This window comes from Eumetopias jubatus, unplaced genomic scaffold (assembly GCF_037043125.1).
Source record: "Eumetopias jubatus isolate StellerSeaLion01/CBP00866 unplaced genomic scaffold, mEumJub1_p1.0 scaffold_8, whole genome shotgun sequence".
NCBI classification, from domain to species: domain Eukaryota; kingdom Metazoa; phylum Chordata; class Mammalia; order Carnivora; family Otariidae; genus Eumetopias; species Eumetopias jubatus.
Window position 1 is genome coordinate 1,645,730 of NW_028274814.1, and position 16,128 is coordinate 1,661,857.

Sequence of the window (16,128 nt, forward strand, 5' to 3'; positions counted from 1 at the left end):
ATCAGTGAATTCAGTAACGTTACAGGATAAAAACAAAAATCAGCAGTGTTTCTAAACACTAACAATAAATTATGTGAAAAAGAAATAAAGAAGACAATCCCATATAAATCATATCAAAAATAAAATAGCATCAAAAACAGTAAAATACTTAGGAATTAATTTAACCAAGGAGGTGAAAGAGCTCGACACTGAAAACTACAAAACACTGATGAAATAAATCAAAGGAGATGCAAATAAATGAAAAGATATCCCACGTTCATGAACTGGAAGAATATTGTTGAAATATCTATACCCTCCAAAGCCATCTACAGATTCAGCACAATCCCTATCAAGAGTATAATGGCATTTTTTACAGAAAGAAAAATCCTAAAATTTATTTAGAACCACAAAAGATCCCAAAAAGTCAAAGCAATTCTAAGAAAGAACAAAGCAGGAGGTATCACACATCCTGATTTCAAGCTATATTATAAAGCTGTAAGCTGACAAAAACACACACAGGGCAAAGGAACAGAATCAACAGCCCAAAAATAACCCCATGTATACACAGTCAACAAATATCTGACAATGGAGCCAAGAATACTCAATGGAGAAAAGACAGTCTCTTCAACATATGGTGCTTGAATAACTTGAAATTTACATGTAAAAAAATAAAACCAGACCCCTAGCTTACACCACTCATAAAAATTAACTCTAAATGGATTAAAGACTTAAACATAAGACCTGAAACCATAAAACTCCTAGAAGAAAACATAGGAAAAACACTCTTCAACATGTGTCTTGGCAATGATTTTTTTGGATATAATACCTAAAGGACAAGCAAAAATAAATGGGACTGGTTGAAGCTAAGGCAGCCATAACTGATAATGGCAGGGAGTTTCCTGGCCTCCCGTCTCCAGTGCGACGTAGTTTTCCCTTCGCCCAAATCTCACCGCTGCCCTGGGCAACAGTCAAGCCATCTGGGAAGGTAAATCTGTAAGTAGGCCCGAAAAAGGACCAAAGGTGACCAGACATCCCAGGCTTGAGTCAAGAATGTTAAGTCATCTTGGTAATACTGGGTTGGATGCCTAACGTTGCCGGGAAAAAGACCAGGAGAACTTTCAGGAAAAAACTTAGCTGTATCCAACAATTCAGATATGGCGGAAGTGAAGTAAATGTTTCGGGAAGTTCTTCCAAAACAAGGGCAGTTGTCAGTGGAAGATATAACAATGGTGCTGTGTAAACCCAAACTTTTGCCCTTAAAATCTCTGACTCTGGAAAAACTGGAGAAAATGCAGCAAGCAGCCCAGGATACGATTCGCCAACAAGAAATGGCAGAAAAGGAACAACAGCAAATAACTCACTGAATGGTAACTTTGCAGTTCTACAGAATACCCTGCCTTACTATTAACAATAGCTAGACAATAACTTGCATCTGTATACTGAAGATGGTGTGTGTTAATAAAACTGATAGTGCTTATAAAATAAAAATACCCAAAACTAATGAAACCTGTGAATTTAGACACACTCTGGTTTATATTGAACATGAGCAATTAAAAAACTGAACCCAAATTTTATTGTTCTTTTTTACCCAAGTCTTTAGAACTATAAATTACTGTTTCACCATTCCTATTACTGTTAAGACTCACAGATAACATTCTTAGGCACAAGTGACTAAATGCAACTTTTATATTCAGATAATCTTTACATGTTTATTAAAAACTGAACTTGAAGGTACATTCTAATCTCGTACAAAGCGTTTTGGGGCTTTTACATTATTATCTAATTTTAAAACTTGTTTATGAATTTTGTGTTTCATATTTAAGGCTATTTTGCCTGACCAACTGGTCCTACCAGTAATGACAAGACTGTATTTCTCAAACAAATATGATTTTTAAGAAACCTTCACTTATCAAGTAGTCCCTGACTTTAAGGACTAAAGAATTGCTGGGCTACCTTTATCATCCAGGTATCAAACACAATTAAAACCCTAAAAATAGAAAAAAATATGGACTTGAAGGAGCCCATGAGATAAATATGAACATTAAATTTGGGGTTTTAGTTCTAAGAGACTCCCTAAACCTGTAATGGGCATATTCCTAAGAATATGTTTGTTAATCTGAATATAATTCTTGGCTGGTTGCTAAAATCAATAATAGACTATTTAAATTAGCATAGGCCTTGCTAAGTAATTAGGCTCTGCAAAAGAGGTTAGAAATGTGATCATTCTTTAGAGAACTATTATTAAACTGATAAGAACAGAACTATTATTTATTGGTAGCTACTATTTCTCAGACACTGGATAAATGTAAAAACTTTTTGAGTCTCTGAAGAATAACTTTGTAACACAAACATTAGTTGGTAACAGAACTTAAGAATGATGAAACATTGTATTTTTAAAATATCACTGAGCTTTAGAGAAGATCAAAAAAAGAGTATGTATGCATTTCCCACAGATAATATTAAAAGAATTTACTACTGTACTTTTAAGTTTGCAAAGAACAAAATTTAAATTCACTAGGTTCAAATATGCTCCCTTATAGGATTTAAAATTTGCTGTGTAAAATAAAAGTTTTTAAAAAGACCTAAATATATGTACTCCCAATAAAGAATCAACACTGCTTCACAAAAAAAAGTAAAATAAAAAATAAAATAAAAAATAAAAAAATAAATGGGACTATGTCAAACTAAAAAGCTTCTGCACAGCAAAAACAAACCAAAAAAAGACCAACAAAATGAAAAGACAATCTACAGAATGGGATAAAATACTTGCATATCATAGATCTGATAAAGGATTAATATCCAAAATATATAAAGAACTCATTAGTAAATAATAATAATCCAATTGAAAAATGGGCAAAGGACATAAACAGACATTTTTCCAAAGAAGATATACAAATGGCCAACACATGAAAAGATGCTCAACATCACTAATCATTAGGAAAATGCAAGTCAAAACCATCATGAGATAACAGCTCATGCCTGTCAGAATGGTCATCATCAAAAAGATGAGATAACAAATGCTGGCAAGGATGTGGAGGAAAAGGAACTTTTGTGTACTGTTGGTGGGGATGGAAATTGGCAAAGCCACTACGGAAAAACGTATGTTTAACATATGTTTTCAATTCTCTTCAGCATATACCTAGGAGTGGAATGGCTGGGTCATAGGGTAACTCTATGTTTAACTTTTTGAGAAACCACCAAACTGTTTTCCAGAGTGACTATACCATTTTATATTCCTGCCACAACGTATGAGGGTTTCAATAATTCTTAACACTGTAAATGGGGTCCTGAGATATAAATGTTTGAGGACTGCTGGGCTGAGGGAATACTGAGATAAAAGACAGTCCCCTTCCTCAATGAGGCCATTATGTACCACAGTTCAGACTCAGATTCAAAAATTACCTCTTAGAGCTTCTGAGATACAGTGCAGGTTAACAGCTTTCCTGCCCCCCAGCCCACCCCAAAGCATGGAGCAGTTCTCTGCCACTGTTGACTGTGGTTCTAACATCATTAATTGTCCCACCACTCGATTCTCTCTATTCTCTCATCTCTCCTTTACTTTGGTCCTTAATGTTTCTTTTTCTCCTAGTGTTTCTGCTGTGCTCCTTAGCTTTCCATAAAAGACTGACTTCTATATATATATTAACAGCAAGCAAATAGGGCACTTGATTTTTCTGCCCTTATTAAACTCCTCTTCATGCACCTGTCATAGTCTGAGAACTTGTTTCTTTACCTTCAAACACAATTTCCCTCAACTACTTGTAACTTTCAGTGGTGCTCCAGAATTCCTAGGGTATATTCTCCTTAACTGAAGTTTTGCAATATTTGTTACATTTGTGAAGCAGCAAAAATTAAGGCCTAACTATACCTAAACCAAGTGTCAAGATGATTTTTGGAGAGAGTAGCTTCCCCTGAATTTCACTACCCCACCAAAATTTAAATAATATCTCTCGATATTTAGAACACTGAAAAAGTGACCTTAGGAGCATAACCACAGAATTAGGAATGTGCTTTACAGTAAACACAACCCCAAAGCAAATTCTCCTTATATAAATTTTAACTGGAATTAAAGTATAAAACAAAATTGCATCATAATGACCCCTAAAGATGTCCACGTCGTAATACCAGAACTTAGGAATATATTACCTTTCATGGCAGTAGGGAATAAAGTCACTAATCAGCAAACTTTAAAAGAGGGAGAGTATTCTACACATTACAGATGGGTCCAATGTAATGACCATGATCCTTGAAAATGAAAAGGAAGGCAGAAGAGGAAATCAGAGTGGTGAAATGTGAAAAAGGACTCAACCCACTGTGGCTGGATTTAAAGATGGGGAAGGGGCATTAGAGCCAAGAAAAGTGAGCAACTTCTAGAAGCAGGAAAAGGCAAGGATGTGGATTCTCCCCTAGAGCTTCTAAAAAGAAACATGGCCCTACTGCAGGATGACTTTTGCACACTGAGACCCAGAGGAGACTCCCAAGCTACAGCACTGTGAAGTAACAAATTTGTGTTGGTATAGGTCACTAAATTTGTGGTAATTTGTTATAGCAGCAACAGAAAACTAATGTAGTTTAAATCCCTGTTTTTATAATTACTGTTTCCTAGTAATTATATACTTTTAAGATGCCCACCCTCCCTGACTTCAATCCCCTACTCCCCACCCTATTCCATAAGAAGCACTGATCTGTCCACACTCTTCCCCTTGAGCTTTTTAACTTCCTTTCTTACAGTTTGAACCCTTATTCTTAAGCCCTTTTTTCTGTCAATTGACAAGCATCAGAGTACCTGCTTAGTACCACTTCCTAACAAGTGGTGACATGCTTTTGTCTCCTCTGAATCCTGTTTTTAACAATCCAAATTTCTTCCAAAGAAATTACAATGAAATTTTAAGGTGGCAATGACCAGTTCTACCCCTTTTGTCAGCATTATCTTTGGCATTTTACCCATTTTCCAGACACATACCTCTAGTAGGCTATGAAAATAAATTGTTTCAGAATGCATGTATGACAAGCCACAAAACAGTTTGCCAAGATCAGAGTTGCAGCACCACTCAAAAGTATACTTTCAATTGGCTCAATTATGAAAGAGTACCTGTAACTGCAAAACATGTCAACATAATCTCTTGGTTTGAAAGTGTCATTTGTCACTGGTCTCTATGTCATAAGACATATTTATAGCACTAAAAATTAATGTGTACTCATTTATCACAAAGATAGATTACAGAAAAAACTCCCTGTGACTGGCTATGGAGGTCAACAGAGTGAGTACTCTTTTAAAATGTTTATATTGGTTTGTCGAATTCTCATAGAGCAAGCTTCTTTTCCTGTTTCTGTTAGAAGATATCTGTATTCCTACTGAGAAACTAAAGGATCAGCTACCCAGGAACAATGCCAAATGCATTAAAAATTAATAAGAAGAAAAATTAACCCCATGGTAATACTCCATCTCTGGTTTCATAAGCGTTATAGTATGTATACTTCACACAGCTGCCCTACTAAAACTTCAAAGCCTCAGCATTTGTTCTGAAAAGGGCCAAAAAATAAATCATTCAATATGCCCAGAGTTCTATAAGCAGAAGGACTTTAATTGGTAAACTTTAATTGTATAAGCTGTGCTCCTTGCTATAAATATTATGAACATCTAATTATGTGCTATTTCTAACTAGCTGTCAATCAAAAAAATGTACAAAATGGCACCATCAACCACACATTTACTACTTTCTTAGAATAAGTATTTCCTCCTACTCAATCACCATGAGAAAAATGAAACTGCTATTTGCATGGGGCACTTCAGAAAACAAATCAATATAGTCATAAAGAGGCATTCACTTCCTCTTTACTATATACATTTCAACACTGGAATGAAAGTACAAAGTAGAATACACCAGACTTTCATTCAATGTAACGGGGGGAAGACACTAATCCACGCTGCTCTACCCTTCATCATCTATCCAGATATTCAATCAAACATTGTTGTGAAGCAAGGAATCCATTATTAACAACTATAATGAGGTTTATTGAGCACTTACTTATTACATGCCAGGCCTAGGCCCCACCTCCCTAAAAAACAGGTTTCAGAATCCTCACTTTGTAAATTCACAAAATGATAGGATGTAACCACTCCAAACCATATCCAGTGAGAAACAGAGCCAGGATTCAAACTCAAGTTGGCCCAACTCAGGCATGTCCACTGACATCAATGTTTTCTTATTACATTTTACCATATTTAAGATTACTCCTGGGCTTGAAAATCCTTCCAATGTATAACCCAGCAGAGAAAATAAAAGCAAAAATAAAAATAACTTTAAGCAGTGTGTTTCAGTTCTCTATGAGATGATATACACAGTTACTAGCACATAACGAAACACAAAGGAGGAAGGCGGAGCAGGAAAGGGTAATTCCTGGCGAAAGCAGGAGCCAATGTGAGCAAAGGCACGTCAGCACACAAGCCAGGGATGGTTCACAGAATGATGAATGGAACAGAGTCTGTGAAGGCACAGAATCAACTCAAACTACCCCATGCACATTGCTAACAAGTGAAATTCCTCTTCCGCCTGACAGATAAATGAAGCAATCTGAATGCAGTGGCTCCCTTCTGCCTCCCATCCTCTCCTCCTTCCTCATTGTCAGAGTCAAGGGAATCCCTGGGAGGACCCCATCCTTTGCCTCCTCCTCTGGGTTAGCTCTTTAAATTATTTTGAATCTTTTCTTCTATACTGGCTCCATCCTCTGAGGCTTCAAAACACATAAGTATCTGCCATGTGGGGAAAAAAAAACAACAACACACACCTCTTCACTTTCAAATCGCACCAATGAGTGATCTGTCCTCATTGCTGCATCCTTTGTTGCCTTTACTGTAGCAGTTTAGCTTCTGTTCCCATTTAAATCTTTAAGAAATACACCAGAGTACCATTAATAGCCCACTTAATGGAATGGAATTTACTCAGCCTCCACCAACTTGCCTGAACACTCAATACTGTTTATCACCCTCTTCATCTTGAAGTTTCCTTCCTTTGACTTTTGTGGCCGCCTCTCCTGGTTCCTGTCCTAACTGACCATCCTTTTCTGTCCCTCATTCCTCCCCCTGCCTTCCAAACATAGGTACTGAATTCCCAAGGCCTACGGCCAGTGCCATAGGAATAATTACATCTCTGTCCTGATCCTCCCTAAGCTCAAGTCCCAAACTTAAAATTGTGGGGAGGATGGAAACACCTGTCAAGGGGCGCCTGGGTGGCTCAGTCAGTAAGCGTCTGCCTTCAGCTCAGGTCATGCTCCCAGGGTCTTGGGATTGAGCCCCGCATCAGGCTCCCTGCTCCGCGGGAAGCCTGCTTCTCCCCCTCCCACTTCCCCTGCTTGTGTTCCCTCTCTCACTGTGTCTCTGTCTGTCAAATAAATAAATAAAATCTTTAAAAAAAAGAAAAAAAAAGAAAACACCTGTCAAGACTGGTACAGACTTAGTTTGAAAAGGGCAGGATAAGACCTTTAGAAAGGCAGCTTGTGGAGGGCATCATGTGCCAGTGAGGGTCAGTGAAGGTCACGGAGGAGGGAAGTGACTTGTTCAAAGTAATGTCTGCAGAAAATTAGCCTGGCAAGACTGTGAAGGATGGATTTAAAAGCAGAAACAGAGGCAAGGAAGACTACTCAGTCAAGCCTTGGGAAATAAAAACAGGAACTAGTGTAATAATAGTGGAAATAGGAAGAGGAGCTTCTGTGAGAGTCTGAATTGAGTGAACAAAGAAACATCAGCTGTCCAGGTCCCTTGTCATCAATCAGCCAGTCCCTAACAGGTATCACCTTCCTCCGTGTCCTTGCCTGCAGCTGCGCAATGGGACTACCACCATCATCCATCTACGGTCCCTGGTTTTTTCTTGTTTGTTTGTTTGTTTTAGATTTTTATTCATTTGAGACACACAGAGAGAGAGAACATGAGCAGGGGGAGAGGCAGAGGGAGACAGCGAAGGAGGCTCCGGGCTGAGCAGAGAGTCCAACACAGGGCTCGATCCCAGAACCCTGTGATCATGGCCTGAGCCGAAGGCAGACGCCCAATGATCTGAGCCACCCAGGCACCCCTACGGTCCCTGTTTTGAAGGAACACACAGGCCAAGTAGGCAAGACAGGAAAAGACATCCAGCCTCTTTTTTAAAACCTCATAAAACAGCAAGTGAAATAAGCTACCAAGAGACAATCAACAATGAACAGGACTTCTATCCAAGATTAGATAAGAAAGCAATAATAGGGAAAGTATGAAGTACTTCACATTACCTGGCCAAGTCTCTGGAATAACTGCACAGCAATAAAAACAGAGCAGAAGACTCTGAATCATTATCATCCAAGGTCTATAATTAGCTAAGTTTATAATTACAGTGTTCAATTTACCCTTCATACCTAGCCCGCTTCCAGGCACACAGCAAATATAAATCCTCAAAGAATATGTGGGGCAACAAAACTCACTTCCCCTCTATACCCTCACCTGTGAAATCCTGTGATTGATTTGTGAGGCTTGAATGAGTATAAGGTAAAGGGCAAATCATCTGGGCAATTTACTGAAACACATGTTCCCCAGTCCCATGCCTATAAATTCTGATTTAGAAATCTGTATTTTTAGGTAATTCTGATGTATAAAAGTGTACGGGTCACACTTAAAAACATTCTTGAAGGTGGTGTGAAAAATTTAAAGTTACACAGGTTGGAATTCAAATGCAGTTTCTATGGTATTTGGTCACCTCTAACCTAATAAAAATATTGATTTCGGGGCCTCTAGGTGGCTCAGTCAGTTAAGCGTCTGCCTTCAGCTCAGGTCACGATTCTGGAATCCCGAGATCTAGCCCCACATCGGGCTCCCTGCTCAGCACGTCTGCTTCTCCCTCTTCCTCTGCCCCTCTCCCCATTCATGCTCGCTCTCTCTCACTCACCCAATCTCTCAAATAAATAAAATCTTAAAAAAAAAATACTGATTTCTCTGAGGTCGAATTTATGAAATACTCACATATGTGACTGTACATTAGTAGACTTAGTCTCAGGAACACATTTCAGTTGCAAATGTTTATATATCTTCAGCTCACGTAAGTGTTAGTTCAGCACGATAAAAATCCTATGAAAATCTCAGGCAAGATAAACCCAACAAGGAAAACCCAATGGAGCTGTTTTCTCAAAAGCGTATGTTAAGCCAAGAACTTATTCTCTTAATTTGTATTTTCATAATTCTTTCCCATAAACAATTGATTTCTTTTGTATTTTCTGAAAGCAGGAATCCCAAGTTTTCAGTGATTACTGATACAGTTCTATTTAAGTCTTCCCAGGACCACAGCTTTCCTAAACTCTGTTGAGCCTTTTACCCTTGGCTTTGCAAATATGATTAACAACAAACCTACCCCTGACACCAAACAATGTTCATACACTTAACAGTTTGGCCAATGCTTCTCCAGGGATGAAATACAGTGCTGATGAGTCCAAGGTCACAGGCAGAATCTCTGTCAAGGCTCATTTGTCCTGCTTTGTCCCTCTATCCCACTGATACCCACATGGAAGTCATCACCCAGAGTCACCAGTATTTACTCTTACTGTCTACTTACTATCCTGTCTACAATACAACGCAAGGCCATTCCTGCCTGATAATTTATTAGTCCAGACTGCTTTTTATAAGTTTAGCACTGGACTACTTCCACAAAGCAAACTGGACAGATTTCCATGATGTCAGATCAGCAGGAAGTTCCTCAAGATAACAGACAAGCTACCACTACTCCATCCTGTACACCAGAAACACTGAATGATTTCTGAATATAAACAGTGATAAGATCTCAGAATTCAGTAGTGGAAAGCACACCAGCTTGCAGTCTGGAGATCTGCTCACTGAGCCCAGCCTTACGACCTCAGATAACTCTGAGCCTTGATTAAGGAGAGTCCAGTAAAATGATCTCTGAGGCCCCTCAGAGGATCTAAAAATCTATGATCTTATGACTCTCCATCAAAAATCTTCTTTAATGCCAAGTGAGAAGGGCACTCCCCATGACAGTCTGTGGAGCAGCCATTGCTCCAAGGCATCACTGAGCTCCACCTCTGGGGAGCACTTTGAAAACACTATAAAATGAGGATATATCCTGCAATTGTTTTACCACAAACCTGGGAATGGCAGAGATATGCCTATGACAGTTGAACAGAGTATAAAATGATGACCCTAGTCTACCACATCCATGAAAATAATAAGTATATACAGATGAACACCTGGTAGCAGATGGAGAGAAGCAAAAAACTCAAGACAATTTCATATAAGAAAAATTCAGAATAACAGCGTAGCAATTCAATTTTAAAAGCTCTTTTCTGCAAATTAGGAAAAGACTATGATTATTCCATTTTTGCGGCAGAGTAGTTTCTGCAAATCAGTGCTAGAGATGAGGATGAAAGCCTGAACCCCAGAAAATCGACAAGACTCGCCCAAGGTCATGCAGCTAAAGACTGAATGAACACCGTACCAGGTCTCCCAGTTTCTGGTTAGGTATTTTTCCACTATAGAGCTGCTTTCCCAAATAAGCAGTGCTAACGACTCAGCAGCTTCATCTCTGATCAATTCCGGATTCTATCCATTTGTACTTTCAAGAGTTCCTTTAGCATGTGCACCTAAATCACTCTTCTGATGATTTTACCTATTTCCTCAAATTGATACAAAAATAAATAAGTAATGCCCTTCTAAGTATTAACCAAGCATTTTAAACCAGCATCTATACTCTAAAGTTTTTTTTTAAAGATTTTATTTATTTATTAGAGAGAGAGAGAAACAGCATGAGAGGGGAGAGGGATGTGGGACTTGATCCCAGGCCTCCGGGATCACGACCTGAGCCGAAGGCAGTCACTTACCCAACTGAGCCACCCAGAGTTTTAAAAAGGGTATGGCGGGGAGGGGGGGGGGTGTATGTGGATTAGATAAAATTAGAAGTCCCCTGAGAGTAGGTTTGTTCAATGGAATTTTTAACTTCTGGTAATTGAGACATGCCTTTTTCTGGTTTAGGAAAATGATGTTTAAACTGCAGAGCTGTGAAAATGTCCAGGGAAAAGATACATTTATACAGGTATGTCCTGACGACCGTGCCCACCTCCAGATTGTACTGCTCACAAGGGAAGATGCACTCTAACAAACAGTGACTTCTCTAGAAGAGGCCACCTCAGGGAAGCCAGCCTCTTTCAGAACTGCATTCCAGAGATGTCTAAACTGTCCCAAGTTTTAAAGTACTTGTTTTACTCTTTAAAATCCATGAAATTTAAGCCCATGTTATCTCATAAGAAATGACCTTTATCTAGCAATATTAATAACTAGGATTTACTGATTGCTTCCTTTGTACCAAATACTTTATCTTTTCTTTCATTTTTATCACTAAAACAATTCCATGATGTAGAGATTTTTATTATCCCCATTTTACAGAAAAAGAAGATGAGGCGGAAGAAAGTTAAGTAACAGGCCCCGGTTTCTCACAGCTAGCCAACCTGAAGCCAGAATGAAGAGACCCAGTTCCTGACCCCTGGGTCTTCCTGCCTTTCAATAACTTTAAAGGTAAGAACAGCCAATGACACTAAGAAATACCCCTGTCTCCAGAGAGGACTTCTAATTTCCCTCATTTCTTAACTCCCCCTCCAATATAATCTATTCACTAATATCCAATGAATCCCCTAAAAACTCCAACTCAATCATCACATCACTCCCTGCTAAAAAAACATTCCTCACTGCCTAAGAATAAAGCTCAAATTCCCTAGCCTTCCAGGGGGCCTCAGATGACTTCTCCAGTCTTCTCTCTTCACTCCTATATGAACCTTTCACAGTGCCAGAATTACTCTCTGAAACGCTTGCTTCAAATTCACTTTATTCGAAAAAGAATTACCAGGCACCTACTGGTATCACTTATTCCATTACTTTCTGTTGAGCATCTCCTAGTGCCAGAACTGTGCTAGATTCTGGGGTATGATGGTAAACAGGAGGGGCATGGCCTCTGCCCTCACAGAATTGAGAGGCAAACCTTCATACCACACTCCATGCCTCGGAAAGCTCATTCTCTCCTTTTCATCAAAATTCCACCTAGGCGCCAAGGTTCAGCCTGAGCCTCCTCCTCCTTCTGATTGCACCCATGGTTTCCCTCCTCCCACGTGGGTCATGTGGCCTGCAACACTCACACAACACTACCCGTCAGTACCCCTGAGTTTCCTCCTCTACGGCTACATCAAACTCGGTAATGAGCATGAAGCATGACACAGTGCCAGGTGCTCAATAAACATTAATCCACTCGTCTCTTCCACCTTTTTATAAAATAATGATTTCTTATTTTGTAACTTTTCACTGTTATTCTTATTTCTCACATAAACTCTATTCTTTAATGAGCAAGTACTGTTATTCCCATCTATATACAGCCCTACATCTTCCTATGTTCAGTACTTATTAAAAGAAAAGATCTTTCATCATCCATTCTAAAGTTTGAGGATTTCATCTCCCTGCTAGTAATCATGCACTGTCCCAGGCTGTTTCAGTATAGGTCCATTTCCACCACAACTTTAAAATTATTTCAAATAATGCAAGTAAATAGGCATATGAAAAGATGTTCCACATCATATGTCATCAGGGAAATGCAAATTAAAACGAGATACCACTACACACTACACGCCAAAATACAAACAATAACAATACCAAATGCTGGCCAGGATGTGGAACAACAGGAACTCTCATTATTTTTTTTTTAAGATTTTATTTATTTGACAGAGACAGAGAGAGAGAGGGAACACAAGCAGGGGGAGTGGGAGAGGGAAAAGCAGGCTTCTCGCTGAGCAGGGAGCCAGAAGCGGGGCTCAATCCCAGGACCCTGGGACCATGACCTGAGCTGAAGGCAGACGCTTAATGACTGAGCCACCCAGGCGCCCCAGGAACTCTCATTATTAACAGAATGGTGGGAATGCAAACTGGTACTCTGGAAGACAATTTGATGGTTTCTTACAAAGATGGAAGATATTTTTACCATAATCCAGCAATCACACTCCTTGGTATTGACTCTAAGGAGCTGAAAACTTATGTCCACACAAAAACTTGCTTGCAGATGCTTATAGCACTTTCTATTCATAATTGCCAAAACGTGGAAGCAACCAAGATGTCCCTCAGTAGGTGAATGGATAAACAATGATACATTCAGAAGATGGACTATTATTCAGCACTCAAAAGAAAATGAGCCATCAGCCATGAAAAGACATGGAGGAAACTTGAATACATATTACTAAGTGAAAGAAACTGTACAGGCCAAGGGCAGGCTGCTCCAAAACGTGCATACTGATTGGTATACTGATTATTCTGAACGAAAGGTACTTAAGAAGACATCCTCCCTAAGAAGGATATTCAGACCCTCCTCCATCTCCCTAAAAGCAGGAACTAAATCTCCCATGGAAAAGCTACCCTCAGGGCACCTGCATGGCTCAGTCAGTTAAGCGTCTGCCTTTGGCTCAGGTCATGATGATCTCAGGGTCCCGGGATCAAGCCCTGCATCAAACCCCACACTGAGCCCCCCATCAAGTCCCACATCGGGCTCCCTGCTCAGCAGAGAGTCTGCTTCTCCCTCTCCTTTTGCCCCTCCCCCTTCACTCATGATCTTTCTCTCGCAAATAAATAAAATCTTAAAAAAAAAAAAAGCTACCCTCCCTGTACCAGGAGCTAAAGAGACGTCCTTATCACCAGAGATAGGAAATTTAGAGTACACAATGCTGTTTAAACAACCCTTGTTACTTTTTACAAATTTAGTACCCCAGCCCAAATTGTTTAGAATTCCTTACTAATGGACACTCCCAAAGTTAAGTTTTCTTTGTCCTGTCAATTCCTTGCAGATTTATTGTCCCTTTGTCTGAAAAGTATAAAAATTGCCTGCCTCAGTCATTTCTTTCTCAATTTCCTTATTTGCCTCTGTGCGCACATAATAAAACGTTGCTTATTTCACCTGTTAATCTGTCTCATGTAAATTTAATTCATAGTCCAGCTGGAAGACCTTAATGGATAGAAAAGAATTTTTCCTTCCCTTCAAACCAATCTGAAAAGGCTGTATACTGTGTGATTCCAACTATATGACATTCTGGAAAAGGCCAAGTTTGGAAACAGTAACAAGATGAGTGGCAGCCAGGAGTTGGGGTGGAAGGGAGGAACAAACAGAAGATGTGCAGAGGATTTTAGGGCAGTGAAAATATTCTGTATGAAATGATAATGATGGATACTGTCCAAAGACACAGAATATAGAACACCAAGAGTGGACTCTAAGGTAAACAATGGACTTTGGGTGATTATAATGTGTCACTGTAGGCTCATCAATTGTCACAAATATACCACTCTGGTGGGGGGATTTTGATAAAGGGGGAGGCTATGCATGGGGGGGCAAGGGATATAGGAGAAATCTCTGTACTTTCTTCTCAATTTTGCTGTGAACCTGAAACTGCTCTGAAAAAACACTGTCTTTAAAAATAAAGATAAGGGGCACCTGCGTGGCTCAGTCGTTAAGCGTCTGCCTTCGGCTCAGGTCATGGTCCCGGGGTCCTGGGATGGAGCCCTGCATCGGGCTCCCTGCTCAGCGGGAAGCGTGCTTCTCCCTCTCCCACTCCCCCGCTTGTGTTCCCTCTCTCGCTGTGTCTCTCTCTGTCAAATAAATAAATAAAATATTTTAAAAAATAAAATAAAGATAAAAAACAATGCAAGCCACTTTCTTTCAAGAAGACTCTGAACTTGAGACCTCTCTCAAAACAAAGATAAGAGCGCATCCTAACCAAAAGTGTGAAAGAAAGGCCCCCTTTTGTCCCAAATGTAAAATAAGCATCTGTTTTCAATGCCAGACTGGAAGCCATGACCGACAGCTGGCTAAGTCCAGAAGAAGATGTGCCAGCCTCACAAACACCACACCACTGTGCTTAGGTGGGCCTTTGTATCAGAGAAGGCGGCAGCACTGGTGCCCAGGGCAAGAACACAGAGCCGTGTTCCTCAGCCCAGGAAGAGAGGGCGAAAGAGCTCCAGACTTGCTGTCCCAGGAACCAGGATTCTCTATTAAGCGACGCAACAGGCAGCATGCACAGAACCCCAGGCAGAGAGAATGTTGGCAAGAGCTCCCAACAGACTAGCCAAATGAGCTACAACCTCCCTCCACAGAGGCCCCTTTAAAGATATCACCCCAATGTCAACCTGGGTCACTTTATTTTTGCCCTGAACGAAACAGAAAAAATAGACAAGATTTATGAATATGTAGATGCTACCTTAAAGCTTCCTTTGTGTAAACATAAAACCCCTAAAATGTTTCTCATTCTGAGGAACCACCTCTCACAAATGCCAATTTAGAGGGTAAACTGGCACAACCTTGTGGGGAAGGTGGGAGCAGGTGGCCAACAGGGAGCATTTTAGCAATGTACATTAAGCAAAACAAAAATCTAAATATATACCTACCCTCTGACTTAGAAATGCTAATCCTAAGAATTTCCTAAGGAACAAAGATGTAGCCCCAAAACATATGTGATTAGTCTTCTAAGAATTTTTTGAAATATAAAAATTGTCCGTAATATAAAAAAGGATGATAAGTAAATGATGGCAGGGTCATAAAACAGACTACCATACAGTGATTAAAAATGATGAGACAGAAGTATGTTTACTGACATGGAAAAGCTAAAGTGAAAAAAAATCTAAGTTTTATAACAGTACCCGCAAGGTAGCTCTCATAGAAGGTAAGGAAACAAGGGCAAGGAAACAAGTAACACTGTTTCCATAGCAAGGCAATTAAAACCCTTTTAGTGGAGATTTTATGTTGAACAATGGACAGTTCAGTTACCCTATGAACATCTCTGTCCACTCCCTTCAAAGCACACCACTCAAGGAAGTAGCAATGACAGCACAGGACCTGTGCTATCCAACAATAGCCATAAGCCATATATGGCTATCTACATTTAGATTCTTTAAAATTAAATAAAATTTAAAATTCAGTTCCTGGTCACACTACTCACATTTCAAGTGCTCAATAGCCACATGTGGCTGGTGGCTACCATATTAGACAGCACAAATATGGAACACTTCCATCATCACAGAAACTCTACTGGAGGGCACTGCCCTAGCACAAAAGGAAAAGAGTAGGTTCAAAGAAGATAAAATAGGGCTTAACTAATAAAGAA

General features: G+C 39.6%; 1 protein-coding gene and 1 pseudogene across 1 annotated transcript in view; one reads left to right on the plus strand and one right to left on the minus strand.

The window, feature by feature from the left end:
• CCNY (cyclin Y) overlaps positions 1-16,128 on the minus strand; it is a 232,542-nt gene that overhangs the window by 188,280 nt on the left and 28,134 nt on the right. The window lies entirely within an intron of this gene.
• LOC114222397 (BBSome-interacting protein 1 pseudogene) lies at positions 952-1,424 on the plus strand (annotated as a pseudogene).